At 34.9% G+C, this 20245-nt stretch overlaps 1 protein-coding gene and 2 long non-coding RNA genes across 3 annotated transcripts in view; 2 read left to right on the top strand and 1 right to left on the bottom strand.

The window, feature by feature from the left end:
* LOC147840327 (uncharacterized) overlaps positions 1–16437 on the bottom strand; it is a 29578-nt gene extending 13141 nt beyond the window's left edge. Inside the window, exon 1 of the long non-coding RNA XR_015511566.1 lies at positions 15815–16437. This is a non-coding gene — a long non-coding RNA (uncharacterized LOC147840327). The remainder of the gene's footprint in view (positions 1–15814) is intronic.
* The window catches only part of ldlrad4b (low density lipoprotein receptor class A domain containing 4b), a 105945-nt gene that overhangs the window by 39769 nt on the left and 45931 nt on the right, over positions 1–20245 (top strand). The window lies entirely within an intron of this gene.
* On the top strand, positions 3610–10811 carry LOC147840328 (uncharacterized). Its single transcript, XR_015511568.1, has 2 exons — positions 3610–6061; positions 7432–10811. It is a non-coding gene; the product is annotated as an uncharacterized LOC147840328 (long non-coding RNA).

Here is a 20245-nt window from a genome sequence, read left to right as displayed (position 1 = left end):
GGCTTTTGTCTCCAATGCCACCTGCAGGGGTGTGAGTGTGAGGCGGGTGTTAAGTGGCATCTCCAAACGCAGAGTGTTTGTGTGTGTGTTAAATAGGATCTGATCATATAGAATTACAGTGCGTGAATAGTGGGTTAATAATTTTTTTAAATATCTCACTTTTTTTTTCATTTTATTCTTTCATATCTCTTTGATAGACATGTATTTAACTACTGAATATTTAAACTTATTTTATTATATTTTCATGATTGGCATGAAAGTATAATCAGTGCTAAATTATAGAACTGCCCCTGTTACAAAAAAAGGATGTGTGTATGTATGTATGCAAGTATTGCTGTGCGATATTCTGCAATATCAGCACTCGTAGAGCCTCTTCACCCTTCTGTATTACTCCGCCCACATAGAGTGACAGGAGATCCATAAACTCACTACATTTTGACAAATATTGCAGCTGTTGGAAATCATAACATACTTGCTTTTCTTGTGAGAATGTAGTTTTTAGATAACAACTGTGCAGTTTATTTATAAAGATAGTGCCTATTTTAAATATTTATAATTTCAAAGATTCAGCGGAAGGAGCGAGGCTGTCGCGCAGTAGGTAGCGCTGTCGCCTCACTGCAAGAAGGTCGCTGGTTCGAACCTCGGCTCAGTTGGCGTTTCTTTGTGGAGTTTGCATGTTCTACCTGCCTTCGCGTGCGTTTCCTCAGGGTGCTCCGGTTTCCCCCACAGTCCAAAGACATGCAGTACAGGTGAATTGGGTAGGCTAAATTGTCCGTAGTGTATGAGTGGGTGTGAATTTATGTGTGGATGTTTCCCAGAGATGGGTTGCGGCTGGAAGGGCATCTTCTGCGTAAAAACTTAATGGATAGGTTGGCGGTTCATTCCTCTGTGGCGACCCTGGAGGGACTAAGCCGACAAGAAAATGAATGAATGAAAAGATTCAGCGGAGATACCGGATAATAAACTCTTAGAGGCGAAAAACCCAGCACACCTTGAAACTACAGGTTATCAAACCATTATAAAACAGTTAAGTGGCTTTCTAAGACGACCTCTCTCTTTTGTATGTTGTAGTGCTGTATTTGTATCATAGTAATTGTAGTGTATTGCATGTAAGATGGGACTCACATATTAGGAATGTATGTATTTCGTGTTGGCCACTCTTTGTATAACTCTGAGTTACTTTTTTTGTTGGCCATCTGTTTGTTTCTAATGAGTCTTCTGTTTTCGGTGCTGCAGACTAGTCCAATAAATAGAAAGAAAGAAGAAATGCCCGCATGTGTTTAGAGTTTTTCTTATTACAAACACAACAGATATCTGGTAGTGATTGCGCTGCTTTGGTTTTTTCGGGGTTAATTATTCCGATAGCAATAAAGAAATACTTAGAAATCTCTGTAGACTGATGGCATTTTATGGCGTTCAGCCTTATTTTTAAATTGTGATCAAAGTCACCTGTTTTGTCATCACATTAGACATTACACTAGAGAATCATTGTAATACTGTAAAGCTGTATTTCAGTATAGTATTGTAAAGCTGCAGATGTGAAGCAATTAAGAAGCAAAAAAGAAACTAAGAAAATATTTTCCTTGTACAAAAGGGTTTTGGACTATATATATATCCCATCAGTACCGATATACAGCCACATCGCACTGCTACTATTGTGAAATTGCATATATATATATATATATATATATATATATATATATATATATATATATATATATATATATATATATATATTTATATATTTATATATTTATATATTTATATATATGTATATGTGTGTGTATATAGACAGTATATTGACCATTTTGAGATATGTAAACAATAACAGTAGTCCTAATGTATTTCCCGTTTTACATTTTTAGTTTCCATACCTACCATAACATTATTCATAAATATGTGGATCTTTTTGGACTCTTGGAAGTTGTTTTAACATGAAGATATGATTGAATTGCCTCTTGTTACAGTTATGAAATGTGATAATAGCAGGAAATGTTAATGGGCCAATGACATTACCACATTGAAATGTGTCTCTCTTAAAAATATTCAAAATGTTGTTTGTAGTTTTAAAGTATAGATGTTTAAGGATTATTTGTGTTTTTCAAATAATTAGTACAGTAAAAAGTCTTGCATTAAGGAAATTACAACGCTTTAAAAAATACCATTAAAAACAGTTGTTTACTTCATTTTAAATGGTTCATTTTTGTTTTTTTAATATGAAATATAAAACTTAACTTGTTTTTTAATAGTGTAATAATAATTGCATTTTTTTATTTTAAATTGTTTCACAAAAAGTAGATCACAGAATTAACATCATTTTTCTGTAAAACACGATAGTGACATAAATGCAAAGACTTTCCTTTCTTTTCTAGTGGCCACTGAATATTTGCTCTTGAATGAACCGAAAAGGTTTATTTTTTTACTGAAATCATGGTGAATATTTAATATTTCATCCAGCCTCTGGCCCAAGTTTGTATCAGCCAGTCAGCTTTGAACTGCTGTCACACTTTTTTTTCTTCCTCTTCTTTAAGTTTGAGCAAACCAGAGCATGAACACACACACACAAACACAATCCCCAGAAAAATATAAAGTACGTCAGTGTGTCTGCGTGTGTCTCTGTGCTCTGTGCTGTGGGCTGTGTTGAAATCAGTCATGTGTTCTTGCTGTGTCTTCAGTCAGTGCTGCTCACTTCCCCGGCAGACATGCAGCCGCCACACACTGCTTTAGGGAGAGAAAGCAATGATGCTGATAGACGTTACTGAAGAGCAAATATGCTGAGAGCGAGACACAAGCTGAGGAAATGTTTCGACTCTAATCGAGTTTGCCATCTCTCCGTCTGCAGCAGGGCCAGACAGATTGATCATGAATACAGTCTAGACGCCCTGCACCAAATATTCTCTCTTTCTCTCTCTCTCTCTCTCTCTCTCTCTCTCTCTCTCTCTCTCTCTTTCTCTATCTCTCTCTTGCTCTCTCTGTTGCTCTCTGGTTGTGGTCAGGAGCGTCAGATTGACACGCACAGGGTGTTTGTGGCAGAAGATGATGGAAAGCATTGCAGAGGTTCAACGGTGTGTAGTAGTCAGAGGCGATAGTCTTTATTTTTAGGGGTCTGCATCCATTGGCATCAGGTGTGTGTGTGAGAGAGTCAGGCGGCATGATCATCACCCGAAATGTCCATAAATTCAAGTTAGACTTAGCCTTTTTTCAGTCAAAACATAATGATTGCTTATCACTGTGGTTATTTTCTTAATAATTAATCAGGCTGTATGTACTGTGGATATTTTCTATGGATATTTTCTAATATTCAGTGATGGACATTTTGGTTCTTATGTAAGTTTATTATTATTGGTAGTAGTAGAAGTTTTAGTAATATAATAATAATAATAATAATGATGATAATAATAATAAATAATAATAATAATAATAATAATAATAATAATAATAATAATAATAATGAGTGTTATTTATTGTTATTGTTGTTGTTGTTGTTGTTGTTGTTTTACCTAAACTTATGGTTAAGTTGCATCATTTGATTTGTTTTGATTTAATTTATTTACTAACAGAAATATCATGTATAAAGTATCTTTTACAAAAAATCCATTTCAACATGGTCGAAAATGGAGCGGAATGAAGCACAAGCTTATAATTTTCTCACCCCATTACCACATACAGTTGAAGTCAGAATTAATAGCCCCCTTTAAATTTTTTTCTTCTTTTTAAAATATTTTTCAAATGATGTTTAACAGCGCAAGGAAATTTTCACAGTATGTCTGATAATATTTTTTCTTCTGGAGAAAGTCTCTTTTGTTTTCTTTTGGCCAGAATAAAAGCAGTTTTTAATTTTTTAAACACCGTTTTAGGGACAAAATTATTAGCCCCTTTAAGCTATATTTTTTTTCTCGACTGTCTACAGAACAAACCATCATTATACAATAACTTGCCTAATTACCCTAACCTGCCTAGTTAACCTAATTTGCCTAGTTAAGCCTTTAAATGTCACTTTAAGCTGTATAGAAGTGTCTTGGAATAATATCTAGTCAAATATTATTAACTGTCATCATGGCAAAGATAAAATAAATCAGTTATTAGAGATGAGTTACTAAAACTATTATGTTTAGAAATGTGCTGAAAAATCTTCTCCGTTGAACAGAAATTGGGGAAAAAATAAACAAGCAGTCTAATAATTCAGGGGGGCTAATAATTCTGACTTTAACTGTACATCATTTGTCTATAACTTACACCTATTTCTGTTTTTACTTATCTTTTCTTTTTACATGAGACATATTTATCCTTTAGCATCTTTGCCAAATTATATGTTTGATTCCATTTGTACCTTTACATTTTGTAATATAGACCCAAAAAAAACCATATACTGCAAAAAGCCATTAATTAAAATTTCATCATACCTTTCTCATTTAATCCTTTTCCAATCACATTCATCCTTATATTCCTTTAATAATAGATGTGTATACAACTGTTTAAATTGATTAATATTCTGACATTGTTTGAGAGTCTGTTCTAGACTGTTCTATAATTTCACACCATAGACAGACATACACAAACTTTTTAAAGTTGTCCTTGTTTTCAAATTTTGTTCTTCGCTCAAATTGTATCCCCCTTGTCATGTGTGTGAATATAATAATGCAGGCTTGCTGTGTTTAGAGATGAGTTGTTGTGATATTTGTTGTGATGAGCTGAATGAGTGGCGAATGCAAAGTCGTATATTTCACTTATTACGTGATGAGGGTAAAGGGAGAAGACTGGTGTAGGTGCAACACCTATAGCGTAACTGATACATAATTATTTGTGTAAACCCCAAAATATACTTCAGTTGTTTGATTACTGTAACTGTCTGTTCACTGTCCTGGCAGTGTAATTTTTTTAATACATCTCTAAAAACATCCCTGCATATTCTCTGTGTGCAGTACACTGGCCATAAAATGTGCGTTCAGTACCACCTTAGAACACAGACTATGTATAATCACCAGTAGGGATGCACCAATATGGATTTTTGGCTGATATCGATAACCGATAACTCTTCAGACTTGAAGGCTGATACATATATAGGCCGATAATTTTAAATATTTCAAAATGTTATATTTTTATACAGCAAACTTCATAAAAGATTGAACTACTCTTATGAACTGAATATTCAAACTGAACTGTTCTTGAATAAAACGTGTTACAGTAATGTACATATGTACAAATATGTAATGTCCGAAAAAGCCTTTTTAAAGTTGTTTTGACAGTTTTGAGCCACCATACAAGCGAAAGGTTGATACAGATTGTATTACTTAAGAAAATGCGGTATACAGTAGATTCATCCTATTTGGTGTTTTAGATTCTTTTGAACATGTGTAGCTGCTGCTTGTCAATCAGACAGCGCTTCTGTGTTCGTTCTTGCTGTCAGTTGCAGAGAAAAATAATTGATAAAATTGTTGCTGTGAAGGATGTCAGATCAGTGCGTGTGTGTGTGCGTGCGTGCGTGTGTGTGTGTGTGTGTGTGTGTGTGTGTGGTGATAGCCCTCACGCGTGCTTGTTATAATAAATATGAATATTCCCATGAAACTGATTACAATCTTACATCAACAACACATGGCAAGCAAGGCATTGATAAGAACAAATAATCATATTAGATTACAAACAACCCAACAAGTTGTTTAGCATGTGTGCATTACTGTTGTTATGTTCACACATGTAATACTTTTCCCAGAGGCGATTTAAAGCAAAATACACAATGGCACTCAATCAAACATATCTACAATGATAGGGAATATGGTTACTTACTGAGTTATTAACGCACAGCAATACCACATGAAAAAAGGATGGCCTAATTTTGACATCAGATCGATAACAATAATCTTTAAAATAGCATTTATCGGCCATAACGATATGACCATCAATATATCGTGCATCCCTAATCACCAGTAATCAAAAGTGAAAAAAAAATGTAAGTGACCTTTCAAAGATTTTACATCCAGTAACTATAGTAAGTAATAGTGTACTGTAAGAAGTTATAAATCAATAAGAAACACCTTGCAAAATCTGTTGAACTAGGCCCAGGGTAGCATAGGGTTAGCCTAGGGCTGGGCGATAAAATTGATATCAGGATTTATTGACCGAACACCATTATAACGATAAAAAATGTTTGGTTTGTAGTTTTGGTATAAAGTGCTATAGTTTTATTAAAATTTGGCTGCTGTGCATCTTTGAAGCAATGCCAATAAGCTTAGTGTGTATGTTCGTCATTTCCAATGGAGGCACGTGACGCGCATGCATTTTCCACGTACACCTAGTTGAAAAACATCTGTACTTTTCCGAGTTCCCCGAGCACACCACGATTCATGTAAGTAGAACTAACCAATCTGCTTCACACTTTGTATATGATATACATCAGTGGTTCTTAAACTTTTTTCATCAAGTACCACCTCAGAAAAAATTGTCTCTCCAAGTACCATCAAAATGAGCAACATTGAAATACATTAGCGTAGTAGGCCTAGTAAAGCAGCTACAGCTAACAAAAACAGTTAAAAAAAACGTGACAGATTACCTCCGAAATATAGGCTATATGTCTTACATATATTACATACATCCTTTTTGATAAATTTTGAAATATATTTAGCATGTACATGACATATTTCATTCCTCTGTGTACCACTGGAAGGAAGTCGGCGTACCACTAGTGGTACACGTACCACAGTTTGAGAACCACTGATATACATATTTCACTAACAGCAGACTAATTATCTGAGACAAACACAGCGCACCATAAAACTGCAGTGCTTTTTACTTTTCTCCATAATCTTGTATCGTAGCTGCAGCAATGATTTGTCCATTTGTCATTCCGATCCTCAGAGAAAACGGTCGGTGGTCGCCTAGTTACGAGAGGATGTCACCAGAGAGGCTTTTTGGTTTCTTTTCTTGTGCATTACACCCATTAGCACCCCATCTGAAAGATTTTTTTTGCATAGGGGGCATGCGTAGCATGTAGTCATTCAACTTCACAATTTGTAATAATGCAATTTTTATTTTAATAATGATGGTTAGTTCTTTTACTTGAAAGCTCAGATTTGATTATCATAATTTGTGTTGTTGACAGTTTGAGGTTTACTTTGATTGTTCAGTATTTACCCTTTACCATTGCACACACTTTGTAACACACTTTGCATTTTATTTATCAAGTTTAAGAGTCTCTTTAACACTTCTTTTTATTTTATTAAAAAGACATCAGATATTTTGTTTAAATAATTTTGTTTTTGACTATAAAAACTATTTGCCTTAGTAATGTTGGTAAATTGAAAAAAAAAGTGGTTAATAAACAAACAAAATCCTAAAATTCCTTAATAAATTATCAAAAAATATTCAGTAATTATCGATAGTGAATTATATGACACAATATATTATTGATATTTTTTTTGCAAAGCCCAGCCCTAGGTTAGCTTGACTGGTTGTTGTTAAATTTGTTATTACCTATTATTAACTCCACAAAGGGGCCAGCAATTAATTAACTAAAGGAAAGATTAAATAAATTATACTAATGATGAGACAGATTAAAAGATATTGTTCTAATTTTTGGACAACTTTTTTTTTTTAAGAGAAAAAAGTTGTTGAGACTTACTGGATATCAGTACCGTATGTTGACATACTTCCAAAGAAAATGGGAAATTGAGTAGGAGGCATAGATTTTTTTTGGAATTGGGGTGTAGATTTTTGCACATTATTCCCTCTTAGCCAACTATGAGGTAAGAGGCATATGGTTAAGAATATTATGGCAAACAGACATCAGCAGAGAAAGACTGCCACATTAAACATGGAAGTAAATGATCAGACATTGATTGAAGATTACCAAAACAAATATCTTTATTTCAGAGGATTAACTTGCACTGGTTAATTTTTCACCTAAAGAATAACAATGTGCACAATAGCAAAATAGACATAGTACATTTTGATTTCACATGGACTTTAAGTACTCAGCAATGTACCCTGGTCTGGAACACAGTGATTTGGACTTTCAGGTAATATGAAAGGGATATCTTCTGCTGCCCGCAGACCAGTCGTTTTCTGCCTGTATTTACAGGAATTACTGTAAAAGTGATGCTAATTAAACATGACTGCTTTCCACACCTTCACTCCCCAGATGAAACCGCAGTGAGGATCATGTTACCTCGCATACGCTTCAGCTTTTACTGCGATGAGCACAGTTTACCACACAACCCATCATATCTGCCCTTTCCCGGCATACAATCTTTCCTTCCACGCCACTTTGCTGGCAGAATGTTGCAGTAAAATCAACAACAAACTTTCTCAGACATAAAGTTTATTCACTGGGCATAAAAGCTCAGGGTCCTCTCTGTCCTCTTTGAAGGCGGCACAGTAGCGGCACGCTTTGAAGAGTATGTAAATCAGCCTCTTGAACAGTTTGCATGTTTGTTAATAGCTCTGCTCTCCAGAGTGTGTGTGTGTGTGTGTGCGAGAAGAGTTTCTCAAGAGCTGAATTTGTCAGGAACTAGGCTCACACTGGACCAAGGCGTTCCACTTTGATGTCCGTCAGGCGACGAGCGTCTATAGAGCTCTCTCGTACTCACTTTCCCCTCACGTTTCTCCTCTACGGTTTTTAAAATAGGCTGATGAGGGTCAGAGGTCGCCGAGGTCACGCTTGGAGCCTTGTCTGATTTGAAGAGCTCAACAATCAGTTTGTTTGAGTTTAGGATTTCCATCGCTAATCTCCATCATCTCTCATGCTAATCTGGGCCGACCGCAGCGGGCTGCATTTTCATGCTAACGGGCTCATTACCAAACCGACGTCATGTCTTCTGTATGCAATCTGTGTCGCTTGGAGGGAGGGCAAGTCCCAGATGAAGCGTTTGAACTTCTTGAAGAGGGAAGTGGCGGATGATGGAATTGTTTGGCTTACAGGAATGGCCGACTGTAAAGGAGACTTGAATGACGTTCGGAGGGTCTTAATCAGGGTTTTAATGACAGACGTGAATGAGACACTTGTTTGGTATTTGATGTCTTGGAGTTGGCTTGAGGAGCGCTCCGCTTTGTGCGGGCTCACTTTGATTTACGTTATTTGACTTTTTCGCAATATTCGGGATAAAGAAAAGCAATTTAACTCTGAAGATGTGTCTCGGATTTGCACTTTAACGAACTGAGCACCTGTGCGATTAAATTCGTCACGCACTCAATAGTGATTTGTTTTTGGTTGTAAATAGTTCTCTTTTTTTTGCCCCTCTCTAAAGCTTTTCGATGAATACGAATACTGTCAGTCCGAAAGAGAAATCTCTGATTCCTGCATTCTTTTCTTTCCTCCGTTCATTTGCTGGCTTTTTCCCCCTGCTCCTTTGATCCGCATCCCACACACGTCGCTGCATTAGCGGGGCTGTTTTTCAGGGCGAGGGCCAAGCGGTTCTGTATTCGTTGGCTGTCAACACCATCAGTACTGATGGGTTTCAGACGGTGTCACCTCACGCAGGCTCACAGTGGATTCTGGGATTGTTTATCGTGGCTGAGCTGGGCGCCATTCTTCTGCGTTCGCTCATTTACTCATTCAGTCATTTTGTGCCCGAACCTCCCAGTATGATGGAATCCGTCGCTCGCTCTCGGTGGCCCTTCGTTCCTCTTTCGTTTCTTCATCTGTTACCTAAGTACATTTGACCCCGTGTGTGAGTGTGTTGAGAGAGTAATGATGCAGCTGGGGCCATTAAAGATGGGAAACTGACAGCTCTCCTCCCTCGCTTTCATTCGCGCCCCTCAAAGAGCGATAGACAGGGAATTAAAAAAGAGAAAAAGAGGCAGAGCGATAAATGGAGACGTCTTAAACGGAAAGTTAAAGCTCGGGAATCCAATCAGGTTTGGCTCAAAGACCAAAGCAAAAACAATGAGGGAGGCAGAGGAAGAAAGAAGCTTTTTACTATGTGCATTGTTTGTGCCTAATGCCCGAGTTGGAATTAAGATCCATAATGAAATAAATTGGTGTTTACAAACAAGGTTCCTGCAGAAGCACTTCCAGCTTCAGTTTTATATTAATATTTGACATAAAGAAGTAGTTCACTCTAAAGTGAAAAATTACTCCCAAATTTACTCATCCTCAACTGGTTTCAGGCCTTTATTTTTTTTGTTACTTTACTAAAAATCCAAACCTTTAGCAAACTGTTGCTTTTTAATCATTATGCTCAAATTTTAATGGGATAGTTACTCCAAATTGTTTAATGGCGGCGTCATTTACTCACTCCTTACTTTTTACACACCCTTCACTTGTTTACACATTCGAAAAATGGTCAAACCTGAAACCATTGAGTTCTATAGTCTTTGTTTTTCCTACTATCCAACGGTTACAGGGTTTCAGCTTTCTTCAAAACATGTTCTTTTTTGTTTAAAGGAAGAAAACCAATAACAGTTTGGAACAAGTAAAGGGTGTGTAAATTATGACGCCGTTTACATTTTAGGGTAAACTATCGATATTTGGGTAGAATGACTAAAAGCAACATTTTGCTGAAGGTTTGGATTGTGGTAGTTGGACATTCTGTGTTATCTGTGAAATGGAAAATTTAAATTAGGGAACTTCGCTGTTGATCAGCACAGTCTCCTATGAACCAGTAGATCTGCATTTAACTAAGAGTGTGTTCACACTTTGCAGGCTTGGTTCAATGAACAAACTGTCTCTGGTGGATTGCTCTGTTTGTGCAGTTTGTTTAATAAGTGCAGATCAAACCAGCTAGAGACCAAGCAGATGAGCATCTGTCCATCTCTGAACCAATTCTAAGTCTGAGTTTTGTTTTGCATAAAATAAAATGATTAAACTTTTAAACACATGAAATAATCTGTAGTTTTGTGTGTGAAATTTACGAATTTATTGACAGTGTATGAGAGCTGATTTTAAAGAGAATGCAAAAAACAACAAAATCAATTTTGTAGCCAAATGCTGATATATTTTTGTGAACAAAAAAAAAAAGATTGTATAGCTGTCAATTTTAAACAGAATTAACTGTTAGATCATCAAATGGGGATGCATTCATTCATTCATTTTCATCTGTGTCGGGTCGTGTGGCAAATGGGAATATTCCATGATTTTATGAATCTAGCATATTTATTATTCTGGTATTTAGAAAGCCACTAAATTACTTTTAGAGCACATGAACATGAAATAAGACCATGGAAAAGGATCTATGCTTATATTAGCAAAAAAAAAAAAAAACTACACATGGCTATGAGAAGAACTTTTATTTATTTATTTTTATTTATTTTATTTTTTTTATCGTCTTGAAACTAAACTTGAAACAACATTCATTAATTTTCCTTCGGCTTAGTCCCCTATATATCAGGGGTCACCACAGCGGAATGGACCGCCAACTATTCCAGCATATTTTACATGGTGGATGCTCTTCCAGCCACAACCCAGTACTGGCAGACAAATACACACTTACATTCACACACACTCCCATACACCATGGCCAGTTTAGTTCATCCTATTCACCCATACTGCATGTCCTTGGACTGTGGGGGAAACTGGAGGACCTGGAGGAAACCCACTCAACATGGGGAGAATATGCAAACTAAACACAAAAATGCCAAGTGGCCCCACCGGGACTCAAACCAGCAACCTTCTTGCTGTGAGGTGACCGTGCAAAACACTGTGCTACTCTCTTGAAACAATAGCAAAATTTAAATGCTGTCTGGTGCACTTCAAGTCACCTATCAATATTTAAGAATGAGGTCAAAAGATGGAGAGAAGCTGTTTTTTTGTGGCTGTTCAAACATGTTTCACTGCATGAGCATCTCCACTATTAAAGCATTTCGACTGAATGCATGTTTGGCATTCAGAAGTGGAAACAGGACCTAAGTGGAACTTTCAGGTCCCAGTGAAACCCTAACCTTAAAATATTGGATTTTAACATCCACTGTGCAACTGCAGTGACACAAAATTGCAGAATATACTTCAGATATGTATATTTTTTTGCCCCATTTCTATACACACAGTGAGAAATTGCATAGTTTAGGTGTATTCAAAAGAGTGTGTAAAGTCTCCATCAATGATGCATGTATTTATGCACTAAAATGTATATTTTTGGGGTTGCTACAAAGCAAATGTTTGTGTTGGTAAGACATTAAAACAATTTTGCCAATCTCATGCTGCATTTATCTGATCAAAAATGCTGTAAAACTGCTTTTTAAAATATTAATATAATTCAAAATTCCTTGTGCCTTATATTTGTGACTCTTGTGTGCTGTTGGGGACGTTTTACTGACACATATTTTGGGAAATGCTTCAAAAGTGATCAAAAACTTAATATACTTTGGGCAAACTTACTACTCTTTCGTTATGTTAGTGTTGCAAAGTCATGACCCTCTATACTCATACATTCTTGATTGTGGTTTTCTGTGTTGGGAAGGAGGTACATTTTGAAATTGTTAATATTGAGTCTAAATGGCTCCAGTCAAAAGAGTAACTGCTGTAAATATAAGAAATAAACTACCATTCACTACCATAGTTTGGTTGGGTAAGGTGTTTTTATATTAAAGCAAAATGTTTGAAACTGAAATTAAATGAATACAATTAATCAGCAAGAACACCTTTAATTGATTGAAGTTGAATTGGTTTATAATCTTACAAAAAATTCAGTAAATGGCTTTAAACATTACAATTATCAACAAATCCTAAAAAACAAAAATATTGAACAGCATTTTCATTCATTCATTTATTCATTTATTCATTTTCTTTTCGGCTTAGTCCCTTTAAAAATCCGGGGTTGCCACAGCGGAATGAACCGCCAACTTATCCAGCTCGTTTTAACGCAGAGGGTGCCCTTCCAGCCGCAACCTATCTCTGGGAAACATCCACACACACTCAATCACACTTATACACTACGGACAATTTAGCCAACCCAATTCAGAATTCACCTGTACCGCAAGTCTTTGACTGTGGGGGAAACCGACGCATGTGGATGAAACCCATGCAAACGCAGGGAGAACATGCAAACTCCACACAGAAACACCAGCTGACTCAGCCAAAGTTCCAACCAGCGGCCTTCTTGCTGTGAGGCGACAGCACTACCTACTGCGCCACTGCGTCGCCTACAGCATTTTCACCAACGTGCAATTAAAAATGTCATTATAATGGAAGTCAATGGGGCACAAACAACCACCGACACAACGAAAGGGTATAGTAAATAGAAACAATCCACAAGGGTTAAATGTAATTCAATACTGTGAAGACACCTAAATCGTATGCATCCACGTCAACCTGATTTCCCCAAGTTGGACATGTTTCTGGACTAACATCTATGTTGATCCTTGAACAACATTCCGATCAGCCACCAGAATTAAGGGATACGTTTGGAGTTTGTTTATTAAGCTTATGGTTGGGTTCATGCACTTCTACATGATTGTTATCCAACTGTTATTCCCCCCTGATTTTGGAAATAATTTACAGTATGGTTTGGTTTAGGGGTATAGAATGGGTGTGGATTACATTTTCCAACAAAAAGTATGTTCTAGGATCAACATAGAGGTTAATCCAGGATCGCATTGTACTTGGCAAAATCATGACGTGTTTGCATCCATTACCCCATGCTTTAATATCGGCATTGTAGCATCTTTGTTTTTCTTCTAAAGGGCTCTTCTAAAGTACTTATCAATGCATTTATAGCAGTTTGTTGTGGAGTCTAAATGGCTCCAGTCAAAAGAAAAAAATGAAATGAAAACTCTCTGGTGTATTGTCATTTTTTTTATCATGTGCCCTCCGCGCCCAAAATGTTTGCCCATTTTTAACCCATCCTAAATGAGCTGGAATGCAAATGAGAATTCTTTCTCATTCTTTCTGCATTCCCTCTTCCAACCCGTTGTGTTTTTGTTCCCCTGAGGTGTTCATTTCTCACAAATATCTTCTCTCTCTCACTCTCTCTCCTCAGTGAATAAAGACTTTCATACTGAGACATCCTATTAGCTCATTTCCAGTTTACCCATGATGCCTCATAATGTGTTTTTATGTCATATCAGTCATGGCTGTATGGATGAAATTCAGACCCTAAACTCATTCACTGTGTGATTGCAGGATGTCAGGTTGCATTGTTGCTTGAAGATGCATGAATGGAATAAATGAATTCTTAATGTGTGCGCGCGTGTATGTGTGTGTATGAGGGAGAGAGAATGAAACACAAGAAGAATGTTTCATGCTGAGGTGCAGTTTAGTTTCTGCTTTTTTTAATGGCTCTTTGTTTGTTAAAAAAAACTCATCATGCCAGAAAAGTGAGGTGCAATCTTGCTTTCTGTCTTTATCTCATTATGTTGGTTTATGTGTGAATCACAGCCAACCACTTGTACTCTCGTATTTTAACTGCTTCATAAAAGCACAAGTATTAACTGCAAATCACCCAACATTGAGGCTGGGTATTGATATCTCTGTTAAAATTGATTCAAGAGGTCATACAGTACTTTGGTTTTAATTTAGCTCAAAGTCAATGCGAATTAATTTTGATTTATTTGAGTATATTTCATTGGTAGTGTTCGTTTTATTTATTTGTTATCTTTTTAGCTATTGCTGTAAATACAAGGAATAAACTACCATTCAAAGGTTTGGTTGGGTAAGATGTTATTTAGTAATATGTTTGAAAGTGATTTAAATAATACATTTATTCAGCAAGGACATATTTAATTGATTAAAAGTTTATAATCTTATAAAAAAAAAAGTTCAATCAAGGGCTTTTAAGTCTGTATTCATCAACAAATCCTAAAAAACTAAAATATTAAACCGCGTTTTCAGCACACAATATAAACTTTAATAATGCATACGATCATATGATGCTAGCAGCATATGAGTATGATTTCTGAGTCATGTGACACTTTAATGATCAGATTGGAGTAATTAAATTAATTCTAAATTAAAGTCACGAAAAGTCAATTAAATAAGCACTAAATTAATAAACTGAATTAATTATAGTTTAAAACTTTTTTTAATATGTTGTTAACTTATTGTTTGGCCTTTCAAACAGATTGTGAAGGGCAAAGGCTTCCAACTTTAGCCCTAAGAATTGGGACAGCACTACACCAGCGCATGTCATCATATGATGTTGCAAGCTTTTATGTCTTATGAGATCAACAACGGTGATTGTTGTGGTTATTCCAGTTGCGTTTGTTTTTTTGCTTTTTATCTTCAGGAAATCACTGAAGGCAATGATATTGTGTTATCATAATGATATAATGTGGCAATAAGCTCGTAACTGTACAGTACATTTAAACCGCGGCCATATTCATGTATGTAAACACACAAAAAAACATTAAAAATATACCAGACACTAGACTTTTCTGACAGGGTATTCCAGTGTCATCAAGTAACAGATGTGAAAGTATGTTGTGGGAATACTATATATTAAAGACATTATAATATACATAAATTATATATATATATATATATATATATATATATATATATATATATATATATATATATATATATATATATATATATATATATATATATTCATTCATTTTCTTGTCAGCTTAGTCCCTTTATTAATCCGCGGTCGCCACAGCGGAATGAACCGCCAACTTATCCAGCAAGTTTTTACACAGCAGATGCCCTTCTAGCCGCAACCCATCTCTGGGAATCATCCACACACACATTCACACACACACACACACACACACACACACACACACACACACACACACACACACACACACACACACACACACTACGGACAATTTAGCCTACCCAATTCACCCGCACCACATGTCTTTTTACTGTGGGGAAACCGGAGCACCCAGAGGAAACCCACACGAAGGCAGCGAGAACTCCACACAGAAACGCCAACTGAGCCGAGGTTCGAACCAGTGACCTTCTTGCTGTGAGGCGACAGCAATACCTACTGCGCCACTGCCTCGCCTATATATATGAAATGTTTATACCCCTTGGTTAGCTTTTGTTTCAAGGGCTATCTATCCCTTCCCTTTAACCTTGCGCCTTCAAGCTAAAGAGATTTGGGACACCCCAATGTCTGTACCACTTCAAGTGAATGCGCAAAACAAGGGAAGTAAGTGGAAGGTCTAAGGGATAGAATTGGAATTGGGGCTAAATAACATGGGTTAAAAGAGGCATTTGATCATTAATTACTTGTCATGTGTTTGAATAAATCAGGCAATGATGCACTATGTATTAGCAGTCGTATTGGTATTGTTTGATAAATGGCTGGGACAATAAATTGATCCATTGCATAACGTGATTTTCCAAATGCTTTGGGAGTCTCTGAATTTGAGCCTAAATTAATTATCAAAAAAGTTAGGAAAAGTTTAAGCTGTTAAAAACACAGCTTCAAATCTACTCCAGTGAGAATCGCGGTGCATTCCAAAAACCTAATAATCGATCCATTAGTTGCGAGACATCAATTTATAATATCAGCTTAAATAAATGGTTATTTTAGACCTCAGTATTATTGGCATGACAAAAAAAAGAGTGTATATTTATCAACCGATAAGATTTTGGAAAAAGAGTGATCTAACTGATTCCTTTTTTTTTTTCTTGTTTGTGCATTTTGTTTTTAATCATCCTCTGAACAATATTGTGCCTATCAGTGTTAGGCAAGCTACTTGAAAAAAATGTAGAGAGCTAAGCTAATAGCTACTCTACTTAAAATTTAGCTTAACTACACTAAAAGCTACCCCCTGGGAAATGTAGCAAGCTAAGCGAAAAGCCATTTAGTAAAAGTAGCTCAGCTATACATCTAAGCTATTTTTGCAATTTTCATTTTTAAATCAAAGCAACTTAAATCCAAGTCAATCGTATCTTAGTGATCAATAAAACTGTCAATATAACATATGAGGGATAACTGTTCAGTTCAATTATTTGCTGTAATAAGCAGAAACTAATTATAGTATATAACAGCTAACACACAAAAACTAATCCTAATATATATATTTGAAGTCAGAATTATTATCCCCCTTTGAATTTTTTTCTTTTTAAAATATTTCCCAAATGATAGAGCTAGGAAATTTTCACAGTACCTCTGATAATGTGTTTTCTTCTGGAAAAAGCCTTATTTGTTTTATTGCGGCTAGAATGAAAGCAGTTTTACCCTAACCTGCCTAGTTAACCTAATTAACCTAGTTAAGCCTTTAAATGTCACTTTAAGCTTTACAGAAGTGTCTTGAAAAATATCTAGTCAAATATTTTTTATTGTCATCATGGCAAAGATAAAATAAATCAGTTATTGGAGATGAGTTATTAAGACTATTATGTTTAGGAATGTGTTGAAAAATATACATATATGGATGGATGGATAGATGGATGGTACACACACAATAATATAATACTATATATACAATAATATACGATATATACTATAATATGCTATATATACTATAATATAATACTATATACAATAATATACGATATATACTATAATATTCTATATATACTATAATATAATACTATATATACAATAATATACGATATATACTATAATATGCTATATATACTATAATATAATACTATATACAATAATATACGATATATACTATAATATTCTATATATACTATAATATAATACTATATATACAATAATATACGATATATACTATAATATGCTATATATACTATAATACTATATATACAATAATATACTATATATACAATAATATACTATACATACAATAATATACGATATATACTATAATATGCTATATATACTATAATACTATATATACAATAATATACTATATATACAATAATATACTATATATACAATAATATACGATATATACTATAATATGCTATATATACTATAAATTACTAAACTATTTTTTTTCACTACTTATAGCATGCTACTGCCCAACACTGCTGCCTACAGTATATATATATATATATATATATATATATATATATATATATATATATATATATATATATATATATATATAGTTGTCACATTCCACACACAAAAAATGTTCACATAGTTTCAGTCAAAATTTTTATATTGGCTAAAAGAACTAAAAACAAGCAAAGGTTTTTTTAGGACATTTTTTTTTCAGTCCTACAAAACAACCTCGTAGCAGCACTCTAGAACACCCTTGCAACTGCATAACCGCCACTCAGAAAACCTTAGAAAATCTAGCAGCCATCCATATCACCCCGGCAGCATTTGCAGGGACATCACTTTGCAAAAATCTATTTGACTTCACGCTTACTGCTGATAACAGGTTGACCATTTACAGAGCTGTACTTTTGGAAAAGCTTTAATTTTGCAGTTGTTCTGAGAGAAGCAGTGAATGTACGTGTTAGTTTCTGTTTTTCTGGGTCAGAGCTTTTAAGTTTTGGGTCAGCTGAGCTCCAGTCAGATGTGCCACTTTCTCTCTCTGGTGACTGAGGTGTATGTCGCAAAAACACTTTAAGCCTGTCTGCTGTGCTCTCAGCCTCGGGGGTTTCGTTTTGGGGGATCTGTGGGTGGTGATTAGTTGGAGGTTGAACATGTGACTCATGGGATTCGAGTGAAAATATGAGGGCCCTGATGTAAACATCACTTCCTCTAAACAGGGTGGTGTTTAACTCTTGGGATTGGAAATGATTTGGAGGTGATGTTATCAGCTTTATGTTGGATACACACTCTGTGACATGAAAGATGTCAGAAGAAGACTTTAAAGTTCATGATCAATACTTGCTTAAATTGTACTTTATATTTAGGTATTGTGAGGCTTTAAACTTAAAAGGTAAATCTGAGCACGGCCCTGTTTAGTGACAAATTCATTTAATGCCATAATAAATGTTAAAAATAGGAAATTGGAAGCTGTTTGGATTCAAATGTGTGTAGAAATAGTGTGTCCACAGCCATATTAGAGTAGTTTAAATACATGAAGTCTATTTTTTAAGTGTCCTAAAATTAAACCAGGATAAAGATTTAGGGGATCTTGAGGCCACCATGACGTAGCAGTGTGGTTATCCCCACCCACCAATATTGATTGACAGACATGTATTATCATGTTCTTAGTCTTCTTTTAATTTTTGAATGAGGCAATAAAGCAGGATTTACATTTAAGCACATTTACATTTTTAGTCACAGGAATAAAAGTGCTCTGACTCAAAAATTGACATATTCAGCAAACTATAATAAATAATCTGAAAACTATTTTTAGATGAAATTTCACATACACATTTTAGGGACACCAAAGAATAATTTTCAGTCTTGTAAAAAGGTTTAAGCATTATAAGTGCCCTTTAATAAAGAAAAAATCAAAGGTGCCTAAAAAATTTAATAAAGGCATTCATTTAATTAAAAAAGTAAAATTACTGTACTTGTGAGTCATTTTTAATGTAAAGCCATTTAAAGAAAGGTTTTTTTTTCTACATTACTACATTTTTGAGTGCCTTGTAGTTATTACAATTAAAACTTTGAAATTCCACAATCAAAGAGCTTATATAGGCTATATTCTATTTTTATTTTTATTTTTTATTTTTTTGCCTTAAGACTCCATTTAAATGTTTTGGATGGAATAGCCTCTCTGTAAAGTGCTGTGTGTCCCTGAATAATGTTTCTATGGATTTTCTTGTAAAACAGCACACAAAAAAATAAGTTTAAAATATTGCACTGCAAAAAATTAGGAGACTTTTCTACGCTGTCTCATTTCTACGCTGTAAACCCAAAAAGTTAAGGTAATGCAAACCCTTTAAGGAAACCGATTCCAACAAACCATTTAAGTTCAAAAACTAATCCTAATGAGTACTGTGAACGTAATCCATTAAGCTATTTATTTAACTCATTACCTTCAACTCTGAGTTCAAATAAGTAGAATTAACTTTCAGTACATTTTAAGCTAACTACACTCATTTCATTTGATAACATTGACTGTTGAGTTTTATGGTGTAGTCCAAATATTAAAATATTCTAAAATCAAGCAGCATGTTCTTCACACAAAAATATTGTCTTGTTTTTAAAAAAAACGTGTCAAAAATAAGTGATTTTATCTAACTAGCAACATAATCTGCCAATGGGGTAAGCAAAATAATCTGATTTCAAAGTGAATACTAGAATATTTTGCTTACCCCATTTGCAGATTGTTTTGCTTGTTTTTTTTTAAATCTCACTTAATTTTGACATATTATTTCTTGATTTAACAATTATTAAAAAATTGTATCAAAACAAGACAAAATCTAAGTAAGAAAATATATATTTTTTGCATTGATTCTCTATTCTTACAAAGCAGAAAAACAAAATGACTGAAAGAACATGTGCCTCATTCTGCAGTGGGAGAGCTAAAAATT

Source organism: Danio rerio, chromosome 16, assembly GCF_052040795.2.
Source record: "Danio rerio strain M-AB ecotype USA chromosome 16, GRCz13ab, whole genome shotgun sequence".
Classification (NCBI taxonomy): domain Eukaryota; kingdom Metazoa; phylum Chordata; class Actinopteri; order Cypriniformes; family Danionidae; genus Danio; species Danio rerio.
The sequence above is the reverse complement of the archived record's forward strand: the minus strand, read 5'-3'. Positions and strand labels throughout refer to the sequence as shown.